Source organism: Cetorhinus maximus, chromosome 18, assembly GCF_964194155.1.
Source record: "Cetorhinus maximus chromosome 18, sCetMax3.hap1.1, whole genome shotgun sequence".
NCBI classification, from domain to species: domain Eukaryota; kingdom Metazoa; phylum Chordata; class Chondrichthyes; order Lamniformes; family Cetorhinidae; genus Cetorhinus; species Cetorhinus maximus.
Genome location: NC_135896.1, coordinates 21,338,794 through 21,353,979, shown reverse-complemented (window position 1 = coordinate 21,353,979; position 15,186 = coordinate 21,338,794). Strand labels below are relative to the sequence as shown.

Below are 15,186 nucleotides of genomic sequence, written 5' to 3'. Positions count from 1 at the left end.
ATGAGCCTGCTGTCTAATTAAGGAAGGCAGCGCGCCCCCAAGAGCTGCTGGCCCAATCGCTAACGGTGGCCATTGCTGAGCTGCATAGAGAGGGCGCCTCATTTCAGACGTTCTTGAAGGCAGGTGGGTGGGATTGGAACCCAGCCTCGCAGATTGGGGGTGGGGGCAGGGAGGGGCAAGTGATCACTGAGCGCTGGGAGCACAGTTACAGCAAGAAATGGTCAACCTCCATTGTGTCCCATGGAGTGCCCATAAAGGAAGAACCCCTCCCAGAACCTGCACGGTGGCTGCCGTGTTAATCTCGCCTATGGAAGCGGGAAGTAGCCCTTAGGTGGCCATTTATGTAGCTCAATTGGCGCTGGTGGGTGTACGGGCTTCCAAATTTCCGCTGGCAAAATGGCATGGTGGTGGGAAGTCATCAAGCTACTCTCTCAATGCCTTCCCCTCTCATTTTTCCAGTCTTTTCACCTCCCAGCCCATCCCTAAAGGATCTGGGAGATTATGGCCAATGTTTCTGATTCCATGCCTAAACATCTCCACTCAACCTCTTTCCTCTTTTAAGTCACGCCTTACAACCTATCTCTTTGACCAAGTTTTTGGTCATCTGCGCTAGTATCTCCTTATGTGACCCGGTTTGTTTGTTAGCACTTTTAAATTATCGTGGAATGTTTTAAAAGCACTATATTAATGTTAATTGTGTTGTTGCTGTTATTCATTGCCTCCCTGTGATTGGCAGTCACTGTCACTTCTTCACGTACTTCTATTTCTTCATAACCCTATTAAAATACTAGCTGATGTGTCAGTTTTCAGTTCGGAGAGAAGGTCAAAGCTGAATCATTAACCTGCCTTTTCACTTTATTCATTTGATGGGACTGTTGCTTATTTGAAGAAGAAATGTCAGGAGACAGTTTCATTTGATGATGAAATTATTAGATGTAATGCTGTTTACATTGCCATGCTGCTGAAATCAGTCTGGCCCTGGTCAGATTGTTCTAGCTGTCAGGAATTTTCCCAAAACGCTCTTTATGATTGATTAGATATAAAGCAGGAGCAAAAAAAGGAAAACATTTCTTTTCAATCTCTGCTTCCCCAATAGGCATTAGAGAACTAGTGAAGAATAACAAGTCAATCCCATTTTTTCACTACACAACATCAAAGTTTCCATTTATTTAATGGAAGTTCTCCAGTGCAAGCATAGTCGCTAATTCACCTCACAGGAATCATTCCTGTAATGTCTGGTATGCATTCAGCCACTGATTTGACTGAATAAAGTTACAGCAATATATTTCTGCAATAGGTGCACAATAAAACCTTAGCAGCAACCAGCAGCAAGACTGTGGTGGACAATTCAAAAGAAATTTACCATTTTAAAGGTCAACTGACATGCACACATGAGGTAATTCCCAAAATGTGGCAGCAATTTACAAGTGATAAACGACTTATAATCTTCAGTGCTTTTGTGACCATGTTACCTCGAGGGCAAAAATCAATTGAAGGCAGGTGTGAGTTGGTACATTCTGATAGAACTCTCTATCACAAGTTTACAACATCAGTGTTCATTCAGGGTCAGAACCCCTGTTTCCAACCCTGAGCAGACAAAAGAAATACCCATTTACCTTCCCCCAATTTTTTTTTTTAGGGCAATCATCCGATGGAGGATCCTGCAGAACTCAGTCAGTGCCAGAAACCTTGGAGGGAGCAATCTCGAGAATCCGTAATTAAGGAGTTTCAATGTCCCAAAGCTTCTTTGAAAAGCTACGGAGAGAAGCTAAGTGTGCAAAGGGTTAGGGTGGGTAAGGGGGTAAGGTGGGTGAGGGATAGGGTGGGTAAGGAAAGTGAGTAAGGGAGTAGGGTGGGTAAGGTAAATGGGTAGGAGGGTAGATTTGGTGAAGGGTTAAGGTGGAGTGGGTAAGGGCAGTGGGTAAGGTGGTAGGTAGGTGAGGGGTTGGATGAGTGAGGAGTAAGGTGGGTAAGATAAGTGGGTAAGGGGGTAGGATGGGGAAGGTAAGTGGGTAGGCTAGGTAACGTGGTAGGGTGGGTGAAGGGGTAGGTTGGATAAGGTGAGTCGGCAAGGGGGTATGGCGTGTGAGGAGCTGGGTGGGTAAGATAAGTGGATAAGGGACAGGATGTGTGAAAGGGTTGGGTAAGATAAATAGGTAAGGGAATAGGATAGTAGGCGGGTTGGGTGGTGAGTCGGGTGGAGGGGAGTCAGAGGGTTGGAGAGAGTCGCAGGGGTTGGGGTCTCTGGGGGATTGGGCTGGGGGAGGAGTCGGGTGTTGGGGGTAGTCAGGTCAGTTGGGGGAGCTGGGTGGAAGGTCAGAGGGGAGAGTTCGTGGTAGTCAATGATGGGGGCTAGTGAGGTTGGGTCGGGGGTAAGTTTGGGGCTTGGAGGGGTAGTTGGACGGTCATTGGGGAGCTGGTGGGGTCGAGGGGGGAGTCAGGGGAAGAATGTGAATGATTGGGGGGACACAGTCCTGTAGTTATCCAGAAGTTAGACTAGGTTTTAATATGTCTAACATTTCCTGGGTAACTACCTAGGTAAGTAAGTTGGAACTTTCCAAATCCTATGACTCTAACTCAGAATTCGAGACTCTTTCAGAGGGTACCGGGGAGCAGTGGTATTACTCATCAGAAATTCAAACTTCCCGGGCAATTCCCACGGAGTCATTTCATTGGGGCTTGCAAGGTGTCCAGCAGTGCATCTTGGGTAGTTTGTCCTGTGTCCGACAGTCCGGAGACTGGAAGATCTGGGACATCGTATATGACTGGTAAGCAGCTGGCTTTTGTCTGCAAGGGAATAGAGATTCAAGGCTAAACTCTAGGCTAACACTCCAACGCCTAACAGAGAGAATGCTGCACTGTTGGATGTGCCACCTTTTAGAGGAAAAATGTTAAACTGAGATCCTGTTTATCCTCTCAGGTGGGCATAACAGATCCCATGACAATATTTCGAAGAAGAGCAGGGATGTTCTCCTCAATGACCTTGCTGATATTTACCCCTCGATCAACACCATTAAGATGGAATATCTGACCATTTCTCACATTGCTATTTGAAGGATCTGGTTGTGTGCAAATTAGCTGCGATGTTTCTGACATTACAACAGTGACTGTACTTCAAAAACACTTCAGTAGCTGTAAGGCACTTTGGTCCTGATGCTGTGAAAGGTAAAACATACATGCAAGTCCTTTCTTTCTGAAAGAAAAGTCTCGAGAGCTTCCTCCATGGCTCTAATGTTCAAACCTCTGTCCAACATAAAACTGAACCAAATAAAAACGGAAAATGCTGGAAAAACTCAGTTGGTCTGGCAGCATCTGTGAAGAGAGAAATAGAGTTAATGTTTCTAGTCAGAATGACTCTCCTCCAGACCTGCTGAGTTTTTCCAGCATTTTCCGTGTTTATTTCCGCTTTCCAGCATCCAAAGTATTTTGCTTTTATAAAACTGGACCGTGCAGTCCAGGGAGTTGTCATTGCAGAACTAGCATAATCTTGGTAAAGGTAGAAAGATGTGAGTTCTGGTGAGGGGAGGTGGGGTTGGGGAAATGAACTGGGTTTCTGCTCCTGAAGAATAATGGAAAAGAAAGGAATTACTTCCGTATGCATAATGTCTCCTCTTGCTGAATCTCCAGTGCATGGCACACAATGAATTACTGTCGTGTGACACCAGTGAGAGAGTGGGTGCGTGAATTTTGGTTGAGGATGAGATTAGGGGGTCAGGTGTGATACCTCATAGTAAATAACTCACTGACAGACAGGAACTTTAAATTTGTGGCAGGATAGATGTGTGAGAGGCTCAAATTGGGCAGGAGTGGGGGTAGGGGTGGTGGGTTAGGTGCTCCCGGGTCTTTAGAAAGAGGCAAGTCCTGTTAGATTTAAAAGCTGGGCCTCATTTTAATCTTTGGACTTGGTCCCCCACCTGAAGTCACCATGGCTGGTAGGGAGGTGGGGGAGTAGGAATTAGGAGGGAGGTTGCTGCCACCAGCCACCCAAGGAAATGGTGCCCAGTGTTAGACAGTTCTGGTGGTAGAGGCGGGGTGGGTGGTTGTAAAACGATGCTGGTGTCAGGATTGCTGGGGCAGGGGAGGTTCAAGGGTTCCTTCTGGGGGCCAGAATAAGACTCCTGCTCCTCCTAGTCCTCAAGGAAACCTCCCAAAGCTAAGTATTATCACAGACCTTGGCCTCATCTGGCCACAGTGATGCTTCTCCCCAGGTGTCAATTGTGGGCTTAACAACACTTAAGGCTGTCCCCTTCCCTGGGTCTTTGCTAAAATCATGTTATGACACTGAAGATGTCATCTCATTAGGACTGTTAGATTTAATTTAGGCCTCTTCTTCCCACAGTGGGAGCTACTCTTTGAAGTTACTTAAGTCAATTTAAGATAAAATGCTGTCCGCAAGCATGACCCAGACCTCCCTGTCGCTTGCCATTTCAACACACTACCCTACTCTCATGCCCACATGTCCGTCCTTGGCCTGCTGCATTGTTCCAGTGAAGTTCAACGCAAACTGGAGGGACAGCACCTCATCTTCCGACTAGGTACTTTACAGCCTTCCGGACTGAATCTTGAGTTCAACAACTTTAGATCATGAACTCGCTCCTCCATCCTCGCCCCCTTTCCGATCCCCCCTTTTCCAATAATTTATATATAGTTTTCTTTTCCCACCTATTTCCATTATTTTTAAATGTATTTCCATCCATTGTTTTATCTCTATCTTTTAGCCTATTTCGATCCCTTCCCCCCACCCCCACTAGAGCTATCTGTCCCTTGCTCGTCCTGCTTTCTATCGTTAATGTCCCCATTGGCACATTGCTTAGCTAATATCACCACCGTCAACACCTCTTTGTCCTTTTGTCTATGACATCTTTTGGCAATCTCCACCTATCACTGGCCCTCTATCCAGCTCTGCCTGTCTCACCCCCCCTTAAACCAGTTTATATTTCACCTCTTTTCTATTTTTCCTTAGTTCTGATGAAGAGTCATTCGGACTTGAAACGTTAATTGTGTTCCCTCTCCGCAGATGCTGTCAGACCTGCTGAATTTTTCCAGGTATTTTTGTTTTTGTTTAAGATAAAATGCTGCTGGACACGACTGATTTTAACTCTTCCCATGCACCATTCCGGCTGGATAGAGGAGTGTAGAGAGGAGTTCATTTAGACCGTCTTTCTGAGCTTGCTCATGAATGATAAGTACTTGGGCAGCCACTGACCCCGAATACTGGGATCAGGGAACGGTCACTATCCATGAACCGTATTCCAACATGACTCAGTGCCTTCAAGTGTGTGAGATGAGAACTTTGGAGTGCTATTCTATCTTTGCACAGCCTGATTTCTGATTGTAAGACACATTACACTGATAATCAGACTCGAGACTTGGAAGGCGAACTCTTCTTTGAGTAAGTTCCTTCTTGTGAAAAGTTTGCCCTAACTTCAAAAAGCTGAGAAATTCACAGCTTTAGTCTTCCCTTAATAGTTAGATCAAAGAACAACTTATCAGTAATTGCACAGTTTGCCATTACCAGACATACTAATGATAGCTCCTACATTCCTTCCACTTGTAATCGCATCACCCTTTATTAAGGAACACCGAACCAGCAGACTGAGAATCCTGGCACTGTGACTTGCTTAATATGTTCTTATGAGCTCTGTGATGATTTATATACTATAAGCCAAATGAAAACCCACAAAAGGAATTCACAGCATGCAGAAAACTGATAAGAAAGTTGAAAAAAGGTGCATCATTGAACAAGAAGGTGTCATATGATTATTAAACAGTGTTAGTTTTTTGACATTGCACTTCATGCGTATCCAGTCTTTCTTGCATTATGTTATCACCCTGTCACTTTGTTCCTTAAAAGTTGAAAATGAAGGCAGTGAAATTTAGTTTTGAACTTTTCCTGTGCTGTGTTATCAGTGAAGAGGCGGGCATTCCTTTCTGCTTGAGTTGGTGATCTGTGGGTCTGTTTTTACACCTATTTCATCAAAACCAGACTTGTAGAGCAGCTGGATGCAGAGACCGTCCAGCCTTCAAACTGTTTAACTTCTCAGAGCAATTTTACTGCCCAAGTGAAGCTGGATATAGTAAACGAAAAGTAACACGCCTGTTCAGAACCACAGAGTCAAAGCTCGGATTGTTTCACATCCAGTTATTCACATGAGTCATAAATTGGATAATTATGTGCATTTACTAATCCAGTTTATTTTTAAAAGCTTAAGACTAGTTACAATATGCATTTATAACCTAAAGCTGCTTAGAGCTGATCAACCTATTCCAGAACAGAAAGTTTAACAATTCAATTGATGATTTCTGAGACATTTTGTCATTGTTTTATATAGCGAAGTGCCCATGCTTAATCTGGGCACCAGGAAAGGAGCAAATATCAACTGAGCACGGCAGTTGGTTTCAGAATGACACTGGCTAGGGAGTTTGCCCACCCTATTGATCAGGAAATGATGCCTGGTACAACTTAAAGATGAGCATAACAAGGCGCCCTCTGTGTGAAGCTGTGGCTCAGTGGCCACAACCCTGTCTCTAAGTCAGGTGGTTATCTGTTCACAGTCCCACATCAAAGACAAAATCTACGCTGACACTCCTGTGCTGCGCTAAGGGGGCGCTACACTGTCACAGCTGCTATCTTTTGGATGAGTTGTTAAACTGCGGCCTGTCCTCTCCATTGGATGTAAAATATCTTTCTCTAGAAAAAGGAAGGCTGATGGGTAACCTAATAGAGGTCTTTAAATAATTGATGAAGGAGTTTGGTAGGGTTAGACATGGGGAAGATTTTTCCGGATGTGCGGTAATGCAAAAATAGGGGGCATAAATCTAAGACAGTTACTAATAAACCCAATAAGGAATTCAGGATAACCTTCTTTATTCAGAAAATAGTTGGAATGTGGAACTTGGTTTAAAGAACCACTGATTTAAAACTGCCCAAACTGATTTCACATGGCCGACAGTGAGTTCTGTCAATCTGGGATGGATTTAAACTCAGGTCCCAGAAGTGAGAGAACGGTATCTAACCCGATGCACTGCTAAATTACAAGCGTTGGCCTTTTATAAGGTTTGTTTACATTCTTCTTTTGATTGGGTCCACTGACAAATTCATAAAAGGAGACTGTCAGCTGTAAAGCTTTGCCTCATGGAGTAGCTGAGGTGAATAACATGGGTGCCTTATGGGGGAAGCTAGGTAAATACGTGAGGGGAAAAGGAATAGAAGGATATGTAGACAGAGTAGATAAAGTCAGGTGAGAGGAGGTTCACATAGAGCACAAACACTGGGATAGATCGGTTAGGTTGAAAGGCCTGTTTCTGCGTTATACATTCTCTGTAATTCCTGGTATGGGGCCTATCTGTATCATGCAAACTGAACAGGTGGGAAGTTGGCTATTCATAGCCTGATTCTTTACGGAGTGGGGAATTTGGACTGAAAACTTCTGAAAACTGGCTGCCAGGTATAATTGAGGTCCTAGCATTACCACCGAGCAGTTCCTGGCTAGGCATAACATGGCCAGATGCAGAGTAAACGCCCTCTGCTTCTTCACGCCCAGCCTCCGAAGAGGATCCAGGGCTACACCAATGTGGTTATATTTCTCCGTCCCACACGCTAGCCATCCTGAGGCTTCTCTGAGTGAGATTGACTGATATTGTTGATATTGATATTGCTGAACTAGCTAGTGTTATGCCTAGCAAGCCTTTGCCCATTGAGAACTGGTTTAAAAACTGCCCAAACTGATTTCACATGGCCGACAGTGAATTCTGTCAATCTGGGTTGGATTTGAACTCAAGTCCCAGAAGTGAGAGAACAGTATCTAACCCGATGCACTGCTAAATTCCAAGCGTTGGCCTTTTATAAAGTTTGTTTACATTCTTCTTTTGATTGGGTCCACTGACAAATTCATAAAAGGAGACTGTCAGTTGTAAAGCTTTACCATTTTTTTTTGCCTAGGTTCACAGCTTGTAGAGTCTGTTGACTTGGCAGAGAGCAGTAATCAGTCTTAAAATTAAAGTTGGAGCTAACATAACAGAGAGCAAATTATCCAGTAACAGCTACAGAATATTTAGAGCAGATGTCGGGGTCTTTAACAAAATTGGATAAATGGTCCAAGTCAGTTATGGTCAACCTCATTTGTGGGCAGATTTATCATGTCTTGATGCTTGCTATGACACATTTTAGTTGGACTGCATATTTAGATGTCATTTTTAAATCAATCAATTAGATCAATAATTAAAACATATCAATATTATGATATCGTGAGTGAATATCTCCATGGTTTTCAGCATGGTCTCATTTGTCTTTTTTTCCCTCTTTCATGTCCACGTCAACCATTCAGTACACATATATGTTCCTTTATGATGAAGCTAATGCGGTGCTCTTTATCAGTTTGGTCTGCCTGTGGGAAACAGTGTGTTTTGCACTCACTTCAGTTCTTTTGAAGACAGGAACACACTATGTCTGCTGAGTTACTGGCCTTTTGTTGACTACATTTGTGCAGGTGAAAATGAGAGCACCACAATGTTGCTTTCTTGTACCAGGGTTATAACTACTCGCCAGCATCTCATTGCCAATTTTGATGAAGAAATTTGAGCATTCAAACACACATCATGTCCTTTAATCTCTCACTATGCAATTTTGAAAGCTAGCTCAAAATATATGATTGGATCAGAAAATGCTGCAGATCCACCTCGGTCGTCTGCAAGAGAAACAAATGGGTAACATTTGAGGAACAAATCTTGATGGAGTCGGACATATTTAAGGCATCCTTGGGGCATGGGACATCACCCCGTAAGACTGGTCCATCTTGAACCTGCTTCCATTTGGAAAATGAGTGCAAAGAGGTCAAATATCTAGGCCATTGCTTCCCAACTCCCTTCATCCATAACCATAGAGAACCATTGTCTCCCAGACATTAATTGAAATATGTTCTAAGCCTTCAGGTATTATGTCACTGTTACTTTTATTTCTCCTTCACCAATGTCAGGTTGCCTTGACTCAGGGTCAGTGAACAGCCTCATGTCAATAAGAAGAGCCAGTAGCATTATATGGTTTTGACAGTGAGCTCATGAAACCATTGAACTCTGAGGTTTCTACTGGCATTTGGTAAACTACTCAAGGTTTACACTCATGGCTTGTGGCATTACAAGAGCAATTTAACTGAATTATTACCATGGGAAGCCATCTCTAAATATATAAAAATATAAAATATATATTAAATATAAAAATGTATCCAATGCCTTTCCACCAGTTAAATGATCCATCATATGGTTTCTATATGGCACAGAGGAATAATGTCAGTTAACAAAGAATAACAAACTCAAGGAATATTGACAATGGCAGGTGACAAAGTTTCTTGCACGTTTGACATGAAAGGTTAATTGTATCGTTATTATTAACTGTTATTGTAAAAAAGAAAGAATTCCAGATTTGAATTGGAATTTGTGAATATTAACATATGAACGCTTAACAAGCCCGTAAGAAATGTCTTTCTCCTCTGTATTAACAGAGTGTTTAATGTGTTTCAAATAAATGGGTTAAATTAATGGATGATGAAGTTCCATATGGAGGTGAATTTAATTGTACCCTAATATTCACAGCGTTTCAAAGCTAAAGTTCTAATGGTTTTATAACAATTTTGTAAACTCAACACAGAGCAATGAAGTGCACAGGCACAACTTATAGGGTGAATAGAAAATGTACTAGCCAAAAGAGCTAAATGTTAACATTTGTTCCAAGTCATGCAAAAATAATGTTGAAATAATTGGATGTGTTAGTTTTAAAAAGATTACAACTGCACAGTGCCACAATTTATTTCTGCTAAAATCAATAGTGCTCTGTAAAATAAATAGCTCCAGCAAAATTTCTGATTTAAATCCATTTAACTTTTGTGATATTAAAATTGAATGATTTCTGAATTCAATTGAAAGTAATGGCTTTTTGCTTCTCTGCCTGTCAAACCTCTGCTTGACATCGTGGGCATGGCAGACCTGTCAATTTTTAGTGATTTATTTCGGGGTGAATCAAAATGACTGTGGGATGAAGGGAGGTTCAAGAAGGCAGCTCATCACTACCTTTTCAAGGGCAACTAGGGCTGGGCAATAAATGCTGGCCCAGCCAGCGAAGCCCACATCCCATGAATGAATGAAAAAAAAGGCAGTGGGCTGGAAAGTTCATGGCCAAGTACAGGAGTGGGAAAGGGGGAACCTGATAGATTAGATCCACAATTAGAAGGATGGGGGGTCTGGCGAGGATTGGGTGGCAGCCTGGTTCAAAGGAGGCACAAAGCTTTCTCACAAGAAAGCACCCATGCCCATTCTGGCCATCGAATAACTGAAAAAAAATAATTAAACTTACCTTCTCAGCCAATTCTGGCCCAGAATTCCAATAAAATAAAATTCAGGGCGGAATTGTCCCAGATTTGCACTAAATGCGGTAGTGGGTGGGTAAAACGATGTTTTACCCGCCGGCCGCAATGGCGGGTTTTCACGCTGTATTGTGCGCATTCATTACGCATTTCCAGGACACATGCTGTTTCCATGGCGGGTGGGCCCTCTTTTGCCCGCCACACCATCGCCTCGCTGCTTCATCACACCGGGCGCCATACTAAAGTCCAGTCGCGCGCACACATCTCAGTGCACCCAGCCCACAACTACTGCAGGGAAGATGTCCACAAAAGGCAAAAAGACTGCAGTCCCCAGGTTTAGTGACATGTCACTGGAACACCTTTTGGACACCATGGAGGCCCGCTGCGATGTTCTGTACCCCTGCTTTGGCCGCGGGATGGGCAGCAGCATGACCAATCAGGCTTGGTAGGCGGTGGCAGCAGTGGTCAGTGCCAATTTTGCACAGAATAGGTTGGCCATCCAATACAGATAGAAGATGAATGATCTCATCCTGGGTATGGCAACCATCTCATCGCTCTAAACTCACACACTCAAGCCCACCACACATTCAATGGCATCTCACTCACTGCCAGCTCAAAGGACATCACCACCCATTCTCACACACATACCCTCACATGTCCATCTGGCCTCATCTCCTCTGGAGATTGCCTCCTCAGCCCTCACCATCTTGAGGCCACTTGCACAGATCAACATGTGCCCACAGACACGCTCTGGGTTACCCTCCTTCCCCAGTACAGCTCTTGTCCTGCAGCCTCTTCCCTTGCCTGAGGCCACATCTCCCCCTTAGCCAAACAAGCCCTACCCCTGCAGCCATTGAAAAGCCGCCCACATATGGCTGATCTGGTAGGTTAGGACCTTCTCGTGAGCCCCCTAAAAGTGAAGTGGTGCTGTCTGTGAAACCTGGCGCTGATGACTGCGAGTGCTGCACGAAGCAAGGTAGGCAAACAAACCTTGAAGTCCTGAGCAAAGTGCAGCCCGCCAAGTGCACATTGCTTATGTGCTGTTGTGAAACACGCCAGCATGTTTTCCCGCCAATGAGGGCAGACGATCCAGTGGAGGGGGGATGATACCAGTGGGCTGGTCTAATAATGATATGCTGATGTATTACAACGAGGTTCCCAACGATGGATGGTGGAGAATACAGCCTGCCATCAGCGGGCTGAGCAGACGATCGCAAACTGGTTTCACGCCGTCATGAAACCGATCACGCCATATTGTTCGCTCACGCCACCGAACATGCCTAATGTCGGCGGGCACAGAAAATCCAGGCCTCAGTTTTGGAAAGTACTGAGTGATATTTATGTGTAGTTTTCTGTTACTAACTTCATTTTTCAATGTTTGATCATTTCTTGAAAGACTTCTTTGATCATTATTGAAAGATAATAATGCCTTCAGATTCTGTTAAAAAGTATTCTTCCTTACCAATTGCAATAAAGTCCAAAACCATTCTTTCAGCATTCCTAATTATTTCACATCATGAGCTATCATCTTGTTGCCATCACTGTGTGCAATTAACGAAGTTAACAGTAGAGAAGAGGGCTACGTTCACCCTTTAAGATGATCCTAGTTGGCTCTAAACACAATTTCCATTTAACATAAAAGCTTTATCAAGTTGAATGTCTATAACCTTCTTTTGTGTTTTTATGCTTTTGAAATTATTATAAAGCAGCTGCACAAAACAGAAGGTTAAAATAAACCAATTTCCACAGGAATAAAACCTGTTTCAATCACAGTTCATTACTTCCTGATTTATCTGCCTTCTCTCCTAATGTTTTCAACTGGTCCCAAACCTAACTTTTCAAAGTGTGTCTGCTGTGATACACAAAGTCATCTGAAATTTGTCTGTCCATCATTTGAGTTGTATTTGTTGACCGAGTAACATATTGGCCCTGATATTTGCGGGGAATGCAGGGGTACCCTGGTAGCAACCAAGAATGCACACTTTCATCTGACAGCCAACCAGTTTGACAGCCTGGCAGGTGGACTGGAACACAAAAAGTGACAGCAGGTTCAGCCTGGCATTACCATTGACCAGAAACTGAACTAGACTGGCCATATAAATACTGTGGCTGCAAGAGCAGGTCAGAGGTCGGGAGTTCTGCAGTGAGTAACTCACCTCCTGGCTCCCCAAAGCCTGTCCACTATCTACAAGGCACAATTAAGTCAGGAGTGAGATGAAATACTCTCCACTTGCCTGGATGAGTGCACCTCCAATAACACGCAAGAAGCTCAACATTGTCCAGGACAAAGCAGCCTGCTTGATTGGCATCCCAACCACCACAATAAACATTCACTCTCTCCACCACTGACTTGTGCTGACAGCAATGTGTGCCATTACAAGATGCACTGCAGCAACTCATCAAGGATCTTTTGACAGCACCTTCCAAACCCGTGACCCCTACCACCTAGAAGGACGAGGGCAGCAGATGCATCAGAACACTACCACCTGCAACTTCCCCTCCAAGCCACACACCATCCTGACTTGGAAATATGTCACATTTCTTTTTGTCGCTGGGTCAAAATCCTAGAACTACCTTCTTAACAGCACTGGGGGTGTACCTACACCACCTGGACTGCAGCAGTTCAAGAAGGCTGCTCAACACCATCTTCCCAAGGGCAATAAGGGATGGGCAATAAATGCTGGCCTAGCCAGAGATGGCCACACACTGTGAAAGAATTTAAGAAAAGGCTACAACCGGGAAAGGGGAGACGGTCACTGGGAGTTAGTGGGGTGGATGGGGGAAGCTCATGGCTACAATCAGGAAAGGTAAAGGGGGAGCCTGAGAGATTAGGTCCTTGATTTAAAGGGTAAGGTCTGGCCAGGATCGGGTGGTAGCCTGGCACACAGGAGGCACAAAACTTTCTTGTGAGTCCTGCAGGAGCACCCATGCACATCCTAGCCCACAAGAAAACTGAAAGATAAATTTTAAACTTACCTTCTGACCCAATTCTGGCCCAGAATTCAAAAGGTGCCAACCCCATCATTTCATAAACCATGAGAAAAAACTCCGAAAAACCAAGGAATTTAGTGTAAAAATCACGGCCAGAATCTTCGGCTCGGCGAGTGGGGGGGTGGGATAAGGTTTCATGAATGATTTATCAGTGAAATAAAGATTTTCATTAAAATTCATAGGCATGTCCCAGCTCATGTGACACTTCCACATGTGGGGACATGTCCCAGGTTATAATTTTTTCTTTATTAAAATTTTTGAAACTCAAACTGATCCCCCTGAGGCAGCTCCGTGCCTCAAGGAGATTTCTGTGCTCTTTCACGAAAGAGCGCGGGTCCTGACTCAGCCTCCTCCCCCCGCCCGCACAGGGACCGCTCAGTGCTTCCAGGTGCACATCACACTGGGCGGGCCTTAATTGGCCTGCCCACGTAAAGTGGTGGCGCGCAGCCGATCGGGCAGCAATCAGCTCTGCGCCCGCCTGCACCCACTTCCGCCCAACCCCCACAAATTCCTATTTCTTTTCAACCATAAACCAAACTTGACAGTTTATAAACACCGTTAACAGTTTATTTAATTTCTAACTGTCCAGAGCTCTTTACAGAAACTAAATCACTGCATTTGAAAATGCTTAATAAAAAACCTTCTTAGAAATCCTACGTGTGATCCCTGCACACGTTAAAAGATATAGGTTACTACACATTTTACATTACGCGTTAAAAATCCATTTATCTACATCGGAATAGCTATTGTTACCTCCAAATCTGAGTTATTCCAAATATGATAGCGGTAGTTAATACAACCATATGAATAATAACATGACCGGTAGACGCAGTCCCATACAATTGCAATACCTTGTGTATCTGCGCTCACCACTCATGAAATGATCTCAATTATCAGTTACTTTTCATCATTATTTTCATTTTCAATATCTTGAAATAATTTAATGCAACATATGGGCATGGTCACATACAGCAGGAAGGGAGGTGAGGGGAGAGGAGGAGGAGGAGGAAGTGCAGGGGAAAGGAGGGGCAGAAGGAGAGAAAGAGAGAGAAGAGGGAAGATGGAGGAGGGAGAGGAGGTGAAAGGGGAGAAGAAGGGAATGGGAAGACACTGGTTAGCATGCCCATGCTCTAACTCTGCTTTGGGCACCTCTTCAATTCCTGGTTCAATCTTTTCTCTTCAATGAGCAGGCTCCAGATTTTCTTCAGATCTTCCAGTGCTCGGAGAGTTTTGAGCAGCACCCCCTTCTATTACGCTTTGTTTCTCTGCAATCTGATTGGTCCACTCTAGCACACCCAAGGACCATGGCTCTGGCCAGCTTCTGCTGCAAGTAGTTGTGTAGCTGCTATCATAGTGACATTGTCTGAGTTTGCAGGCTCTGGTGATAACTGTACCCTGTATGTGTTCCGGAAACCGAGCGATTTCAGATCGAGCAGCCTGCCAGGAGATTAGTGGAGAGTTCTTGCTTTCAGCTACTGTGCAAATTTCAGATGGGCCCTGTTTCTGATGGGATTCCTGCTGAGTCCCAAATATGGCCGATGGAATCAGAGAGGGAGATGAGGCTATTGGCCCTGACCTCTTGAGTGCCAATGTGCCAAAATATACCCGATGTGGCAGAACCGACTAGCGAATGTGGGCCCAGCCGTGCTTCCAGGCCTGTTTTCTGCCTTGGGCTCTCATGAAGTCTTTGCCTCCTGCATTATTAGAAAGGAGGCTGATTGTGTTAAACTGTAAAAGATTATGCCTGCTCAGGTGTGAGTGGCACCCAGCTCCATTTTTCCCATCTTCCCATCTGCCAGGTGCTCAAGATGCACCTAAATTGGCATGGGCACCTGCCAGG

At 44.3% G+C, this 15,186-nt stretch overlaps 1 long non-coding RNA gene across 1 annotated transcript in view; it reads left to right on the top strand.

The window, feature by feature from the left end:
• Nucleotides 1-14,793, top strand: part of LOC144692970 (uncharacterized) — a 114,906-nt gene extending 100,113 nt beyond the window's left edge. The window contains exon 3 of the long non-coding RNA XR_013579434.1: nt 14,722-14,793. This is a non-coding gene — a long non-coding RNA (uncharacterized LOC144692970). The remainder of the gene's footprint in view (nt 1-14,721) is intronic.
• The last annotated feature ends 393 nt before the right edge of the window (nt 14,794-15,186 follow it).